This window comes from Triticum dicoccoides, chromosome 6A, assembly GCF_002162155.2.
Source record: "Triticum dicoccoides isolate Atlit2015 ecotype Zavitan chromosome 6A, WEW_v2.0, whole genome shotgun sequence".
NCBI classification, from domain to species: Eukaryota; Viridiplantae; Streptophyta; class Magnoliopsida; order Poales; family Poaceae; genus Triticum; species Triticum dicoccoides.
This window is the reverse complement of record NC_041390.1, coordinates 511,112,405-511,128,813: the sequence shown is the minus strand read 5'-3', so window position 1 is coordinate 511,128,813 and position 16,409 is coordinate 511,112,405. Positions and strand designations below refer to the sequence as shown.

Here is a 16,409-nt window from a genome sequence, read left to right as displayed (position 1 = left end):
AGGATAAGGAGAGGGGGCCGGCCCCCCTTCCTCCTCTCTCTCTCCTCTTTTCCCCCTCCGCGAATCCTATTCCAACTAGGAAAGGGGGGAGTCCTACTCCCGGAGGGAGTAGGACTCCTCCTGGCGCGCCTCCTCTTGGCCGGCCAGCCACCCCCTTTGAGCCTTTATATACGGAGGCAAGGGGCACCCCTAGAGACAAGTTGATCCACGTGATCATATTCTTAGTCGTGTGCGGTGCCCCCTTCCACCATAGTCCTTGATAATATTGTAGTGGTGCTTAGGCGAAGCCCTGCGATGGTAGTACATCAAGATCGTCACCACGCCGTCGTTCTGACGGAACTCTTCCCCGACACTTTGTTGGATCGGAGTCCGGGGATCGTCATCGAGCTGAACGTGTGCTAGAACTCGGAGGTGCCGTAGTTTCGGTGCTTGATCGGTTGGGTCGTGGAGACGTACGACTACATCAACCAAGTTAACGCTTCCGTTGTCGATCTACAAGGGTACGTAGATCACACTCTCCCCTCTCGTTGCTATGCATCACCATGATCTTGCGTGTGCGTAGGAATTTTTTTGAAATTACTACGAAACCCAACAGTGGCATCCGAGCCTAGGTTTTTTGTGTTGATGTTATATGCACGAGTAGAACACAAGTGAGTTGTGGGCGATATAAGTCATACTGCTTACCAGCATGTCATACTTTGGTTCGGCGGTATTGTTGGACGAAGTGGCCCGGACCGACATTACGCGTACGCTTACGCGAGACTGGTTCTCCCGACGTGCTTTGCACAAAGGTGGCTAGCGGGTGACAGTTTCTCCAACTTTAGTTGAACCGAGTGTGGCTACGCCCGGTCCTTGCGAAGGTTAAAACAGCACCAACTTGACAAACTATCGTTGTGGTTTTGATGCATAGGTAAGATTGGTTCTTGCTTAAGCCCGTAGCAGCCACGTAAAACTTGCAACAACAAAGTAGAGGACGTCTAACTTGTTTTTGCAGGGCATGTTGTGATGTGATATGGTCAAGACATGATGCTAAATTTTATTGTATGAGATGATCATGTTTTGTAACCGAGTTATCGGCAACTGGCAGGAGCCATATGGTTGTCGCTTTATTGTATGCAATGCAATCGCGCTGTAATGCTATACTTTATCACTAAGCGGTAGCGATAGTCGTGGAAGCATAAGATTGGCGAGACGACAATGATGCTGCGATGGAGATCAAGGTGTCGCGCCGGTGACGATGGTGATCACGACGGTGCTTCGGAGATGGAGATCACAAGCACAAGATGATGATGGCCATATCATATCACTTATATTGATTGCGTGTGATGTTTATCTTTTATGCATCTTATCTTGCTTTGATTGACGGTAGCATTATAAGATGATCTCTCACTAATTATAAAGAAGTGTTCTCCCTGAGTATGCACCATTGCGAAAGTTCTTCGTGCTGAGACACCACGTGATGATCGGGTGTGATAGGCTCTACGTTCAAATACAACGGGTGCAAAACAGTTGCACACGCGGAATACTCAGGTTATACTTGACGAGCCAAGCATATACAGATATGGCCTCAGAACACGGAGACCGAAAGGTCGAGCGTGAATCATATAGTAGATATGATCAACATAGTGATGTTCAGCAATGAAACTACTCCATCTCACGTGATGATCGGACATGGTTTAGTTGACTTGGATCACGTAATCACTTAGAGGATTAGAGGGATGTCTATCTAAGTGGGAGTTCTTTAAGTAATATGATTAATTGAACCTAAATTTATCATGAACTTAGTACCTGATAGTATCTTGCTTATGTATGTTTGATTATAGATAGATGGCCCGTGCTGTTGTTCCGTTGAATTATAATGCATTCCTTGAGAAAGCAAAGTTGAAAGATAATGGTAGCAATTACACGGACTGGGTCCGTAACTTGAGGATTATCCTCATTGCTGCACAGAAGAATTACATCCTGGAAGCACCGCTGGGTGCCAGGCCTGCTGCTGGAGCAACACCAGATGTTATGAACGTCTGGCAGAGCAAAGCTGATGACTACTCGATAGTTCAATGTGCCATGCTTTACGGCTTAGAACCGGGACTTGAACGACGTTTTGAACGTCATGGGGCATATGAGATGTTCCAGGAGTTGAAGTTAATATTTCAAGCAAATGCCCGGATTGAGAGATATGAAGTCTCCAATAAGTTCTATAGCTGCAAGATGGAGGAGAACAATTCTGTCAGTGAGCATATACTCAAGATGTCTGGGTATTGTAATCACTTGATTCAACTGGAGTTAATCTTCCGGATGATAGCGTCATTGACAGAATTCTCCAATCACTTCCACCAAGCTATAAGAGCTTCGTGATGAACTATAATATGCAAGGGATGAATAAGACTATTCCCGAGCTCTTCGCAATGCTGAAAGCTGCGGAGGTAGAAATCAAGAAGGAGCATCAAGTGTTGATGGTCAACAAGACCACTAGTTTCAAGAAAAAGGGCAAAGGGAAGAAGAAGGGGAACTTCAAGAAGAACAGCAAGCAAGTTGCTGCTCGAGAGAAGAAACCCGAGTCTGGACCTAAGCCTGAAACCGAGTGCTTCTACTGCAAGCAGACTGGTCACTGGAAGCGGAACTGCCCCAAGTATTTGGCGGATAAGAAGGATGGCAAGGTGAACAAAGGTATATGTGATATACATGTTATTGATGTGTACCTTACTAATGCTCGCAGTAGCACCTGGGTATTTGATACCGGTTCTGTTGCTAATATTTGCAACTCGAAACAGGGACTACGGATTAAGCGAAGATTGGCTAAGGACGAGGTGACGATGCGCGTGGGAAACGGTTCCAAAGTCGATGTGATCGCGATCGGCGCGCTACCTCTACATCTACCTTCGGGATTAATATTAGACCTAAATAATTGTTATTTGGTGCCAGCGTTAAGCATGAACATTATATCTGGATCTTGTTTGATGCGAGACGGTTATTCATTTAAATCAGAGAATAATGGTTGTTCTATTTATATGAGTAATATCTTTTATGGTCATGCACCCTTGAAGAATGGTCTATTCTTATTGAATCTCGATAGTAGTGACACACATATTCATAATGTTGAAGCCAAAAGGTGCAGAGTTGATAATGATAGTGCAACTTATTTGTGGCACTGCCGTTTAGGTCATATCGGTGTAAAGCGCATGAAGAAACTCCATACTGATGGACTTTTGGAACCACTTGATTATGAATCACTTGGTACTTGCGAACCGTGCCTCATGGGCAAGATGACTAAAACGCCGTTCTCCGGTACTATGGAGAGAGCAACAGATTTGTTGGAAATCATACATACAGATGTATGTGGTCCGATGAATATTGAGGCTCGTGGCAGATATCGTTATTTTCTCACCTTCACAGATGACTTAAGCAGATATGGGTATATCTACTTAATGAAACATAAGTCTGAAACATTTGAAAAGTTCAAAGAATTTCAGAGTGAAGTTGAAAATCATTGTAACAAGAAAATAAAGTTTCTACGATCTGATCGTGGAGGCGAATATTTGAGTTACGAGTTTGGTGTACATTTGAAACAATACGGAATAGTTTCGCAACTCACGCCACCCGGAACACCACAGCGTAATGGTGTGTCCGAACGTCGTAATCATACTTTACTAGATATGGTGCGATCTATGATTTCTCTTACTGATTTACCGCTATCGTTTTGGGGTTATGCTTTGGAGACGGCCGCATTCACGTTAAATAGGGCACCATCAAAATCCGTTGAGACAACGCCTTATGAACTATGGTTTGGCAAGAAACCAAAGTTGTCGTTTCTGAAAGTTTGGGGATGCGATGCTTATGTGAAAAAGCTTCAACCTGATAAGCTCGAACCCAAATCGGAGAAATGTGTCTTCATAGGATATCCAAAGGAGACTATTGGATACACCTTCTATCACAGATTCGAAGGCAAGACTTTTGTTGCTAAGTTCAGAAACTTTCTGGAGAAGTAGTTTCTCTCGAAAGAAGTGAGTGGGAGGAAAGTAGAACTTGACGAGGTAACTGTACCTGCTCCCTTATTGGAAAGTAGTGCATCACAGAAAACTATTTCTGTGACACCTACACCAATTAGTGAGGAAGCTAATGATAATGATCATGAAACTTCAGAACAAGATACTACTGAAACTCGTAGATCAACCAGAGTGAGATCCGTGCCAGAGTGGTACGGTAATCCTGTTCTGGAAGTCATGCTACTAGATGATGAACCTACGAACTATGAAGAAGCGATGGTGAGCCCAGATTCCGCAAAATGGCTTGAAGCCATGAAATCTGAGATGGGATCCATGTATGAGAACAAAGTGTGGACTTTGGTTGACTTGCCCAATGATCGGCAAGCAATTGAGAATAAATGGATCTTCAAGAAGAAGACTGACGCCGACGGTAATATTACTGTCTACAAAGCTCGACTTGTCGCAAAAGGGTTTCGGCAAGTTCAAGGGATTGACTACGATGAGACCTTCTCACCCATAGCGATGCTTAAGTCTGTCCGAATCATGTTAGCAATTGCCGCATTTTATGATTATGAAATTTGGCAGATGGATGTCAAAACTACATTCCTGAATGGATTTCTGGAAGAAGAGTTGTATATGATGCAACCAGAAGGTTTTGTCGATCCGAAGGGAGCTAACAAAGTGTGCAAGCTCCAGCGATCCATTTATGGACTGGTGCAAGCCTCTCGGAGTTGGAATAAACGCTTTGATAGTGTGGTCAAAGCATTTGGTTTTATACAGACTTTCGGAGAAGCCTGTATTTACAAGAAAGTGAGTGGGAGCTCTGTAGCATTTCTGATATTATATGTGGATGACATATTACTGATTGGAAATGATATAGAATTTCTGGATAGCATAAAGGGATACTTGAATAAGAGTTTTTCAATGAAAGACCTCGGTGAAGCTGCTTACATATTAGGCATTAAGATCTATAGAGATAGATCAAGACGCTTAATTGGACTTTCACAAAGCACATACCTTGACAAAGTTTTGAAGAAGTTCAAAATGGATCAAGCAAAGAAAGGGTTCTTGCCTGTGTTACAAGGTGTAAAGTTGAGTCAGACTCAATGCCCGACCACTGCAGAAGATAGAGAGAAAATGAAAGATGTTCCCTATGCTTCAGCCATGGGCTCTATCATGTATGCAACGCTATGTACCAGATGTGATGTGTGCCTTGCTATAAGTCTAGCAGGGAGGTACCAAAGTAATCTAGGAGTGGATCACTGGACGGCGGTCAAGAACATCCTGAAGTACCTGAAAAGGACTAAGGATATGTTTCTCGTATATGGAGGTGACAAAGAGCTCATCGTAAACGGTTATGTTGATGCAAGCTTTGACACTGATCCGGACGATTCTAGATCGCAAACCGGATACGTGTTTACATTAAACGGTGGAGCTGTCAGTTGGTGCAGTTCTAAACAAAGCGTCGTGGCGGGATCTACATGTGAAGCGGAGTACATAGCTGCTTCGAAAGCAGCAAACGAAGGAGTCTGGATGAAGGAGTTCATATCTGATCTAGGTGTCATACCTAGTGCTTCGGGTCCAATGAAAATCTTTTGTGACAATACTGGTGCAATTGCCTTGGCGAAGGAATCCAGATTTCACAAGAGTACCAAGCACATCAAGAGACGCTTCAATTCCATCCGGGGTCTAGTCCAGGTGGGAGACATAGAGATTTGCAAGATGCATACGGATCTGAATGTAGCAGACCCGTTGACTAAGCCTCTTCCATGAGCAAAACATGATCAGCACCAAGGCTCCATGGGTGTTAGAATCATTACTGTGTAATCTAGATTATTGACTCTAGTGCAAGTGGGAGACTGAAGAAAATATGCCCTAGAGGCAATAATAAAGTTATTATTTATTTCCTTATATCATGATAAATGTTTATTATTCATGCTAGAATTGTATTAACCGGAAACATAATACATGTGTGAATACATAGACAAACAGAGTGTCACTAGTATGCCTCTACTTGACTAGCTCGTTAATCAAAGATGGTTATGTTTCCTAACCATGGACAAAGAGTTGTCATTTGATTAACGGGATCACATCATTAGTTGAATGATCTGATTGACATGACCCATTCCATTAGCTTAGCAGCCGATCGTTTAGTATGTTGCTATTGCTTTCTTCATGACTTATACATGTTCCTATGACTATGAGATTATGAAACTCCCGCTTGCCGGAGGAACACTTTGTGTGCTACCAAACATCACAACGTAACTGGGTGATTATAAAGGAGCTCTACAGGTGTCTCCAAAGGTACATGTTGGGTTGGCATATTTCGAGATTAGGATTTGTCACTCCGATTGTCGGAGAGGTATCTCTGGGCCCTCTCGGTAATGCACATCACTGAAGCCTTGCAAGCATTGCAACTAATGAGTTAGTTGCGGGATGATGTATTACGGAACGAGTAAAGAGACTTGCCGGTAACGAGATTGAACTAGGTATGGGATACCGACGATCGAATCTCGGGCAAGTAACATACCGATGACAAAGGGAACAACGTATGTTGTTATGCGATCTGACCGATAAAAGATCTTCGTAGAATATGTAGGAGCCAATATGAGCATCCAGGTTCCGCTATTGGTTATTAACCAGAGACGTGTCTCGGTCATGTCTACATTGTTCTCGAACCCGTAAGGTCCGCACGCTTAAGATTACGATGACCGTTATATTATGAGTTTATGCATTTTGATGTACCGAAGTTTGTTAGGAGCCCCGGATGTGATCATGGACATGACTAGGAGTCTCGAAATGGTCGAGACATAAAGATTGATATATTGGAAGCCTATGTTTGGATATCGGAAGTGTTCCGGGTGAAATCGGGATTTTACCGGAGTACCGGGAGGTATATGGGCCTTAGTGGGCCTTAGTGGAAGAGAGGAGAGGTGGCCAGAGATGGGCCGCGCGCCCCTCCCCCCCCTTGGTCCGAATAGGACAAGGAGAGGGGGCCAGCCCCCCTTCCTCCTCTCTCTCCTCTTTTCCCCCTCCGTGAATCCTATTCCAACTAGGAAAGGGGGGAGTCCTACTCCCGGAGGGAGTAGGACTCCTCCTGGCGCACCTCCTCTTGGCCGGAGGGCCACCCCCTTTGAGCCTTTATATACGGAGGCAAGGGGCACCCCTAGAGACAAGTTGATCCACGTGATCATATTCTTAGCCGTGTGCGGTGCCCCCTTCCACCATAGTCCTCGATAATATTGTAGCGGTGCTTAGGCGAAGCCCTGCGATGGTAGTACATCAAGATCGTCACCACGCTGTTGTGCTGACGGAACTCTTCCCCGGCACTTTGCTGGATCGGAGTCCGAGGATCGTCATCGAGCTGAACGTGTGCTAGAACTCGGAGGTGCCGTAGTTTCGGTGCTTGATCGGTCGGGCCGTGGAGACGTACGACTACATCAACCAAGTTAACGCTTCCGTTGTCGATCTACAAGGGTACGTAGATCACACTCTCCCCCTCTCGTTGCTATGCATCACCATGATCTTGCGTGTGCGTAGGAAATTTTTTGAAATTACTACGAAACCCAACAAATCTCGCATCTCATCACGTAGTGTTCCATGTCACGTCTCATTCGCGGCCAAAAGAAGTGATCAACGAGCACACTTTCAGTTTTCTTGGCTCCAAAATGTCCCATGAGACCACCAGCGTGAGACTTCTGCAAGAGCAACAAATGAACAAAACAATCTGGAATGCACAATTTGTTAGCTCGAAATAGAAATCCATCATGCAAGTGAAACTTCTCCCATCCCTTTCCCTTGTTACACTTTGAAAATGGTTCAGCAAAGAATGAGTCGTTAGCATACAGTTCTTTGATGCTTTCTAAACCAAGATTTTAACATCAAGTTGGGAAAGTAAAATGTGACGTCTAGACAATGTGTCGGCAATAACATTATCCTTCCCTTTATTATACTTGATAATATAAGGAAAAGACTCTATGAACTCACTCCATTTTGCATGTCTACAGTTCAGTTTAAGTTGGCCCTTAAGATGTTTTAAAGATTCATGGTCAGAATGTATTACAAACTCTTTTGGCCACAGGTAATGTTGCCATGTTTCCAAAGATCGAACAAGTGCATGCAATTCTTTATCATAAACGGAATAATTAAGAGTTGGACCATTAAGCTTCTCACTAAAATAGGCGATGGGTTTACCTTCTTGCATTAGTACTCCACGAATGCCAACACCACTTGCATCACATGCAATCTCAAATGTCTTACCAAAATCAGGAAGGGAAATCAATGGGGCTGATGTCAATCTCATCTTCAGTTCTTGGAAGGACTGGTCTTGGGCATCACCCCATTGGAATGGAGTCTCTTTCTTCATTAACTCATTCATTGGTGCAGCAATGGTGCTGAAATCCTTCACGAACCGGCGATAGAAACCTGCAAGTCCGAGGAAGCTATGTACTTGGCTCACATTTTGTGGAGGCATCCACTCACGAATAGCCTTGATCTTCTCTTCATCGACCTCCACACCTTTTGCTGAAACAACAAAGCCAAGAAACACAACCTTGTTTATGCAAAATGTGCACTTTTCCACGTTATCATACAACTTTTCCTCTCGTAGGACAGCAAGCACACATTTTATATGTCCAACATGATCCTCCAAAGTTTTTCTAAAAATCAATATGTCATCAAAGTAGACCACTACAAATTGGCCAATGAAGGATCTAAGCACATGATTCATCAATCTCATGAAAATACTAGGTGCATTTGTTAATCCAAAAGGCATAACCAACCATTCATACAAGCCAAATTTTGTCTTAAAAGCAGTTTTCCATTTGTCACCCTCTTCCATTCTTATGTGGTGGTAACCACTTCGTAAATCGATTTTAGAAAATATGGTGGAGCCACAAAGTTCATCAAGCATATCATTGAGCCTAGGAATAGGGTGGCGATATCTGACAGTTATGTTGTTAACGGATCTGCAATCAGTGCACATGCGCATGGTACCATCTTTCTTTGGAACTAAAAGAATGGGAACAACACAAGGAGAAAGACTTTCCCTTATGTACCCTTTGTTAAGAAGATATTCTACTTGCCTCTGAATTTCCTTCATCTCCTCTGGGTTTGCTCGGTACGGTGGTCAGTTTGGTAGTGGGGCACCCAGAACCAAGTCAATTTGGTGCTCAATGCCCCGCTTCGGTGGTAAACCAGGTGGTACCTCCTTGGGAAACACATCCTCATACTCCTGCAAAAGATCAAAAACAACACTAAGAAGAGTTGAGGGTAAATCATTAGCAACCAATAAAGTTTCCTTGTACATGAGTACAAAGAATGGAGTATTAGGTTCTCTCAATTCCCGCAGATCCCTTTTCCTAGCCATCATAACTAATCTCTGTTTTTTCCCGGGGCTTGGTCATATTTGGTTGTGGAGCTTTTGGCTATGGAAACACTCCCTCACTATGTTGGTGGCTCGCTCGTTGTGTATGATCACTCTCTCCCTTTTTCTTTCCCTTTCTTTTCATCTCATCAAGATAGACTTCCTTGGGTGTCATGGGCAGCCAAGTGAACTGTTCTCCTCTATGGACAAAACATAAGCGATTTGCACACCCGCTGATTTGCACATCATGGTCATGCAACCACGGTCGCCCAAGAAGCAAGTGACAAGCGTGCATCGGCACCACATCACACTCAACATCATCCTGATATTTACCTACGGAAAATGTTATTTGCACGCTACTAATCACCTTAATTGTGTCGCAATCATTCAGCCATTGCATGCGGTATGGGTGTGGGTGACGTTCTGTTTGCAATTGAAGCTTCTCGACCATCTCCGTACTTGCAATATTGTTGCAGCTGCCACTATCAACAATCACTCGACATATCTTTGTGTTGATAAGGCAACGGGTGTGGAAAAGATTATGCGCTGCCCCTTTTCCTCCTCCACAACCTGAGCGTTAAGTGAGCGACATACAACCAAAGATTCTCCATCAAGTTCCTCATGAGATAAAATAGTTCCTCCTACTTCCCAACCTTGCTCCTCTTCCACTTCATCATTGCCACCTTCAGAGTCACTTTCAGACTCCCATTCACCTCGTTCATTGATGCTCATAGTTCTTTTGCTAGGACATTCTGAAGAAATATGAACTCTTCCTTTGCACTTGTGGCATTGAATGTCGCTGTTGCGTGTAGAACTCTTTTCTGGAGGTGGAGCAGAGGATACTCCTAGTGTAGTTGATGACCTCTTATCTTGATTGCGAATAGCAGGTGAGGAAGCCATCGAGGCATGTGGGTGTCTAGGTGGTGCACCCTCAAACTGAGAACCATATGGCTGTTGTGCTCGCTGCCATGAGCGGGTGGTGGTGCGGCCTTGGAAAGCATGAGTACGACCATTACACATATTCTTCTTCTCAACTCTTATAGCTTGATGTACCGCATCTTGTAATGTATCATAAGGAAACATCTCCACAAAATCTAATATTTCATCATTCAGCCCATGTAAAAATCTTGCCATCTTCGCCTCATCACTTTCACGGGTTCTTGTCCGAATTAGCAGCACCTCCATCTCCTTATAGTACTCCTCAATGGTGTAGGAACCTTGAGTGAGCCCCTGCAACCGCTTGTAGAATTGCCTCTCATAATATGATGGAACAAAACGACGCCTCATAACTTCCTTCATCAAACTCCAGCCGCGGATATGATTATTGCCTGACATCAACCGATCGTCTTGCAGTTGATTCCACCATGTAAGAGCATAACTAGAGAACTCCATAACAGCAATATCAACTCTCTTGGCTTCAGAAAAACCATGGATGCGAAAGATTTGATCACACTTCTCTTCCCACTCAATATATGCATCCAGATCCTCTTTTTCCGTGAATGATGGCACGTGTAGCTTGACTCTTGCTTGGTTGTCACGGTCATCCTGATCACGGTGGTCATAATGATGATCATTGCGACCAAAAACAGCACCACGGCGAGGCGGGGAGTAGGGTTCATAGTCCCACATGCCTTCATCTTCGTCACCATGCTCGGAGAGATCTTCAAGGAAGATGGCATCACTATCATGTGTCGCTCGTCGTTGGTGATCAGCAGCAAACCCGCGGGGGTCATGGCCTTGCCCGCGAGCATCTTCTCCATGCAGCCCACCCTCACAGGGGACAGCAAAGTTGCCATGCCTCCATTCAGTAGCAACAGTAGGGGCACCGTGGGCAGCAGCTCCTGCCGCTCTTCCACGACCAACATGGCGATCGTTGTTTCCTTGACGTTGCCGGTTGTCGGTAGCCAGCGAGGCAGTGGGGCTGTGTTGATGTTGATCCCCGTTACCCGCGATAGGAAGACGACCACCGAACATCCTTCGTATAGCTGCAACTATACTCTCCTCAATCATATCACCAAGTGTTGTGCGAGTTTTTGGGAGATCATCTTCCACATGTTGATGTCCATGTACACTCGTGTTGGATCCTGTCATGTTAACTCTTGGAAACAGGTGGACAAAAGAAAAATATATGTGGAAAAACACTCAACTCACCTTCTTGCTTACCCAAATTCTAATGATTCCTTGGCGGCTGTGCGGAAGTAGCAAATCAGGAGTGGAAGGGCAAATGAAAGGAAGGAAGCTGATGGTTTCTAGGTGGATCTAGGTGGGGTAAAAAGGGAGGGCTAGTGCTGAGATCCAATCGATGCAAACCAAATGAACAAGAAAAAAATTGTAGATCATTGCACAACGTTTGAGATGCAACACTTGCCACTTCAACTTCTAAAATTTCTCACCAAACTGAATATGATTGCACAGTTGCTCAACACTTTCTCTTCTCTTTTTTTTTGCTTTTGTTTTTCACTCTTTTTTTCATCCTTTTTTTGCTCTTTTTTTGCAGCACAATAGATCCAACAACAAGACTCAAAGAAAAACAACAACATCTTTGGATAGAACTTGGTGCGAACACAAAGAGGAAAGCAAACAACTAGATCTCAGCAACAAAGGCTTGGATTTTTTGTGGCTTTTTGGCTTTGGACTCTAGGACGGAGAAAACCAAACTAAAAAGGATAGATCTAGAAACAAAGATACAGATCCTACCGTGTAAACCTTGCTCTGAATACCAGATGATGCGACACCGTCTTCGGAGAAGAGGGTGTTCAAGGGGAGGTCCGATCTTCACAGCGTAGGATACATAAACGGATGGGGATAACTAGCTGCAAGCAGCCGGAAAATGGAAAATAAGAGATTATGACCCGACGAGGAGGGTGCTCACCGAAGCTTGCAATCCGAACATTCACCGATCCACAACCCGCAATACTACCCCACACAACCATGCTCAAAGTCGTGGAGCACGAGATAGGTGCAATCCGCAAGGGAAACCACGAACTCTAACCCACACAACACGATCTAGTCGTGGAGCACGAATTAGGAGCAAATTCTTAAGGAATCACGAGAATAAGGATAACAAGAGCTCTCCAATCTCAGGAGGAGTCTATGTCTTTGGTCTTTGATAGAAATGGCAAAAGTCCCCAACGAAGGGAAGAGCTAGCCTATTTATAATCGGGACAACCCCCCTGGATAGGTGTGAAAGAGAACTAGCTTCTGGATCCAGCTTAGGTGTGAAAGGGAACCAGCTTTGTTTGACTAAATGGCTTCAAGACTTAATGAGGTAGCTTCTGGAATACTCTTGTTGGAGGTGGTTGGTAGTTCCCGACCAAACATTGTTTATCAGGGTCTAACAATGTTCCATTCAGCAGAAAACTCGAGTTCTGGAAATCTTTCGCAAGTTGGGATATCCAAACTCGTCCAAAACATTATTTCATCAGAATCGCAACAATGTTTCTTCAGCAGACAACTCATTCTTCATGAATTCCTAACTTTGTTTCCTCGACATAAAACATTGTTTTGCATGGACTGAAATGTGTTTGGCCTTCTTTGATACCGCACCTGAGTTCAACCAACAACAAAGGAGGTGAAGGCACAACCATGTTTTCAAGGTCAAATGATAGACTTAAGTTGGCGTTCACCTGATCTTGTATTTGCATTGCACGACTTCTTGTGATTGGACCGTTGATGGTTGGTGGTGTGGTGCCCATGGTTGGGATGTCCTCATCAGAACCATGGGTCTACTATGTTCCATTGGTATTTTCCCAAGAGTGCGGGCACATTTCAGCATAAGAAGCCCTAAATTTGGCAACAGAGAAATATTCAGAGCAATACTAATCAACTTCACCATCTTCACCTCCAATAACAGTCATGAGATGTAGGGCATGTATGCATGGCGTCCCGCAGATCTGCCATTGCCTACACTTGCATTCCTTAGTTGCAAGGTTCACTGGATATCTTCATTCCCTATTTTTACTGTCAGTGTATGTCACCTCAGCCTCGTATGTCAACGGTCGAATGCATTTCATCCTTAGTCCTCTTGCCTTGGCATGCAATGCCTTAATCAGAGATGGGAGCATAAGATGGCCAACATATTGTGTTTCTGCAGTTCTTTTACGAAGAGCCATCTTTATCATGATCATCTTCCTAATCTTATCAAATGCTTGCCACAACAAAAGCCCTTTCACTGACTTGAACTTTGCATTGAAACACTCAGCGAGGTTATTGTTCACATAGGCTACTTTGTAGATTTCATTGAATTTGCTTCTTGACCATAGCTTTCCATGATGTTCATCCATGTACTCCTTCACCAAAGGATTGTGAGCGTACAACACTCTCAAATGGTGCTCATGCTTCCTCATGCTGCATGTGTATGATGCTGGCCATAGGTTCTCATCATAAACTTTGCCTTTGAATTTCTTTTTAAAATTCTGCGCTAGGTGTCGCATACATTCCCTGTTCCACTCTAGGGAATACAACTTCTACTGCACTCTCTAAACCCTTACAAACATCTGTGTGTATAACTAAACCTGAGGGTGTACCTATAATGTTGCGCAATTGCTACATAAACCAGACCCAACTCTCCTCAGACTCTACCTACAACACACCAAATGCAACTGGGAATAGCCAGTTGTGTCCATCAACTGCAGAAGCTGCTGCTAGTTGACCTCTCCATCTTCCATTCAAAGCAGTTGCATCGACAACCAAATAGGGCCTACAACCATTCAGAAACCCCTGCCAGCAAGCCTTGAAACAAACAAAAGCCCTCCTGAAGCACTCCTTCTCCATTGTCTTCCCTTTTAATTTGTATTGAATTGTATGCTTGTCAATCTCTACAACACTCCCTGGACTAGCCGTATCCACTTCAGCTTTGAAGGTGTAAAGCAACTGAAAACTCACATTCCATGGACCATTAATCATATCAATAGCCCTTTCCTTAGCATAGAAAATCTTCATGTAAGGTATATTAATCTTGTACTTCTCAAATAGCTTCCCATGGAGTGATGTTGGACCAATTCTTGGTGTTTCCCTCACCCGATCCAAGATTGCATCTGCCACCCACCTAGTCTTTGCAAGCTTTGATTTGTCCTTTCCCCCTCCCCCTCTAGGTGGGCAAGTGTGCCCATGTGGTTTTTTTATCCGAAACAAAATGAAAAATGATGTCAAATACAATTAAGAAACAATACACATGATCTCAATATAGAATGGATAAATAATCTGAAAAAAAGATTCAGTTGTAATACCTGAATCAATTTGCCTTTAGCATAGTGGATGCATGCAACCTCCACCTACACCTATCATAATGGCAATGAACAGTGGATCTTCTTGGCTCACTCCTATCGACCTCATAGGAGTTTTCAGTGAGAATGCAATATGTAGTCACTGCATTACGACAGTCCACCATCGATTTGAATATGGTTCCTAGAGTAAGCTGAGGATTCTCCCTGTTCCACTGAATTGTTGGCATGTACTCACCATCATATTCTTGTAAAACTAAGGAGTCGATGTTCTCCTCCCTCTCTTCATCGTCAGTGTCATCAAATCTAGCACGGTTGCTAGGCTCCTCTGGATATTCATCTTCCATTTCCTGTTGACTGACTCTATCTACCAGTTCAGGGAATAGAGTCTCATCCTCATCATCATGTCGAGGCACTTCCTCGTCAGGCTCTGCATCTACTTCTACATCAGGTGCAGAAGGGAGAGGAGAAGTGGCATAATTAGCGGTAGCCGACATGTTGTGTCTTTCAGAACCACTAGGTTTACTTGGTCTCAACCTACAAGGAGTGCGAGGACGCTCACTATTAGCAGAGACAGATGATGTCTGAACAACCTTGGATATGTTGTTTGCGTGCCTGAGGCACACCGATATGGATTTTATCGAAACGGCTGTCAGCATTCAAACTAAATAGCAATCCCAAATGCTCATCACAAGTTAATGGGATAAATCTTTGCTCGGTACTGTTGAAATATCTCAGTTAAACAACACCGGCAGGGCTCCACAAATACTCACAATAGAGTGCCTCACGGAAATCTGTGAATGAAACGCTGGTTTGTGCCACTTTCAGATAGAAAAAATCCAGAAATCAGATACGGTTTAGTTGCACGCAGCTCGCTAGTTTCCATTCTAACCACCAGCAGAAAAGCAAGTGCAGGATCAACCCTATTCGATGAAATAAAGGGCGCAGTTAGGCCGAAAATGTTCAAAACAATTGCACCGATTCACGCCAACGACGGTCAAATACAACCTAATTTATGGATCTCCTAATCAATTTGAGAGGAAAAACGATGCTTACCCAGGTGGAATCCATGAATTATCTACCTCTGATTCGACCCAATCATCTCCACGGTCGATGCGCCGGACGGGGTGCTTCCCCGACATTGCTTCCTAATCCTAGATGGGGAGAGAGGGTAGATGCAGCGGAGGCGGCACGACTGCGGCGAAGGCAGCACGATAGCGGCGGAGGGGGCGGCGCGGAAGCGACTCGATCTGATTCAGGTTACAGTGAGTGTCAGTTTTGCGGCCCCACTCGTTAGCACGTAACGGTCAAAATATGGACTCGGCCCTACACGGCCCCACTCGTTAGAGTTAATGGTCAAGCCATTGACCCGACGTCAACGTCCGCTATGACCAGTTCTGAGGGTTTCGGGCAAGGGAGTGGAGAAAAGTGAGTAAAAGTTAAGAGCGTGGGGATGAATGAGTAGAACTAACGAACTAGGGGCACAGAAATAAAAATCCCTTTTAAATAAATGTGTAAATACTCTTCAAACTATATGAAGATTTTTCAAGATGCGTGAACACTTTTTTTAGTTGTACATTTTTTTGTTCTTAAAATGAATAAACACGATTCCAAAATTGCATAGTTTTTTTGAAAAAATACATGAACAAGTTTTCCTTTAATTGCTTGGACATTTACTTAAAATTATGGGGGAATTGTTTAATAATAACAAGATTTTTACATAAAATGAACAATGTTCTAACGACATGTGCATGAAATATACTTATTTTTAATTATGTATTCACTAAATAAACATACTTTTCTCAATTTATTTATATATCAAGCGAATTTTCAAGAAAA

At 43.8% G+C, this 16,409-nt stretch overlaps 1 pseudogene; it reads right to left on the bottom strand.

The window, feature by feature from the left end:
* The window catches only part of LOC119315934, an 18,404-nt pseudogene extending 2,692 nt beyond the window's left edge, over positions 1-15,712 (bottom strand).
* Positions 15,713-16,409: the final 697 nt, after the last annotated feature.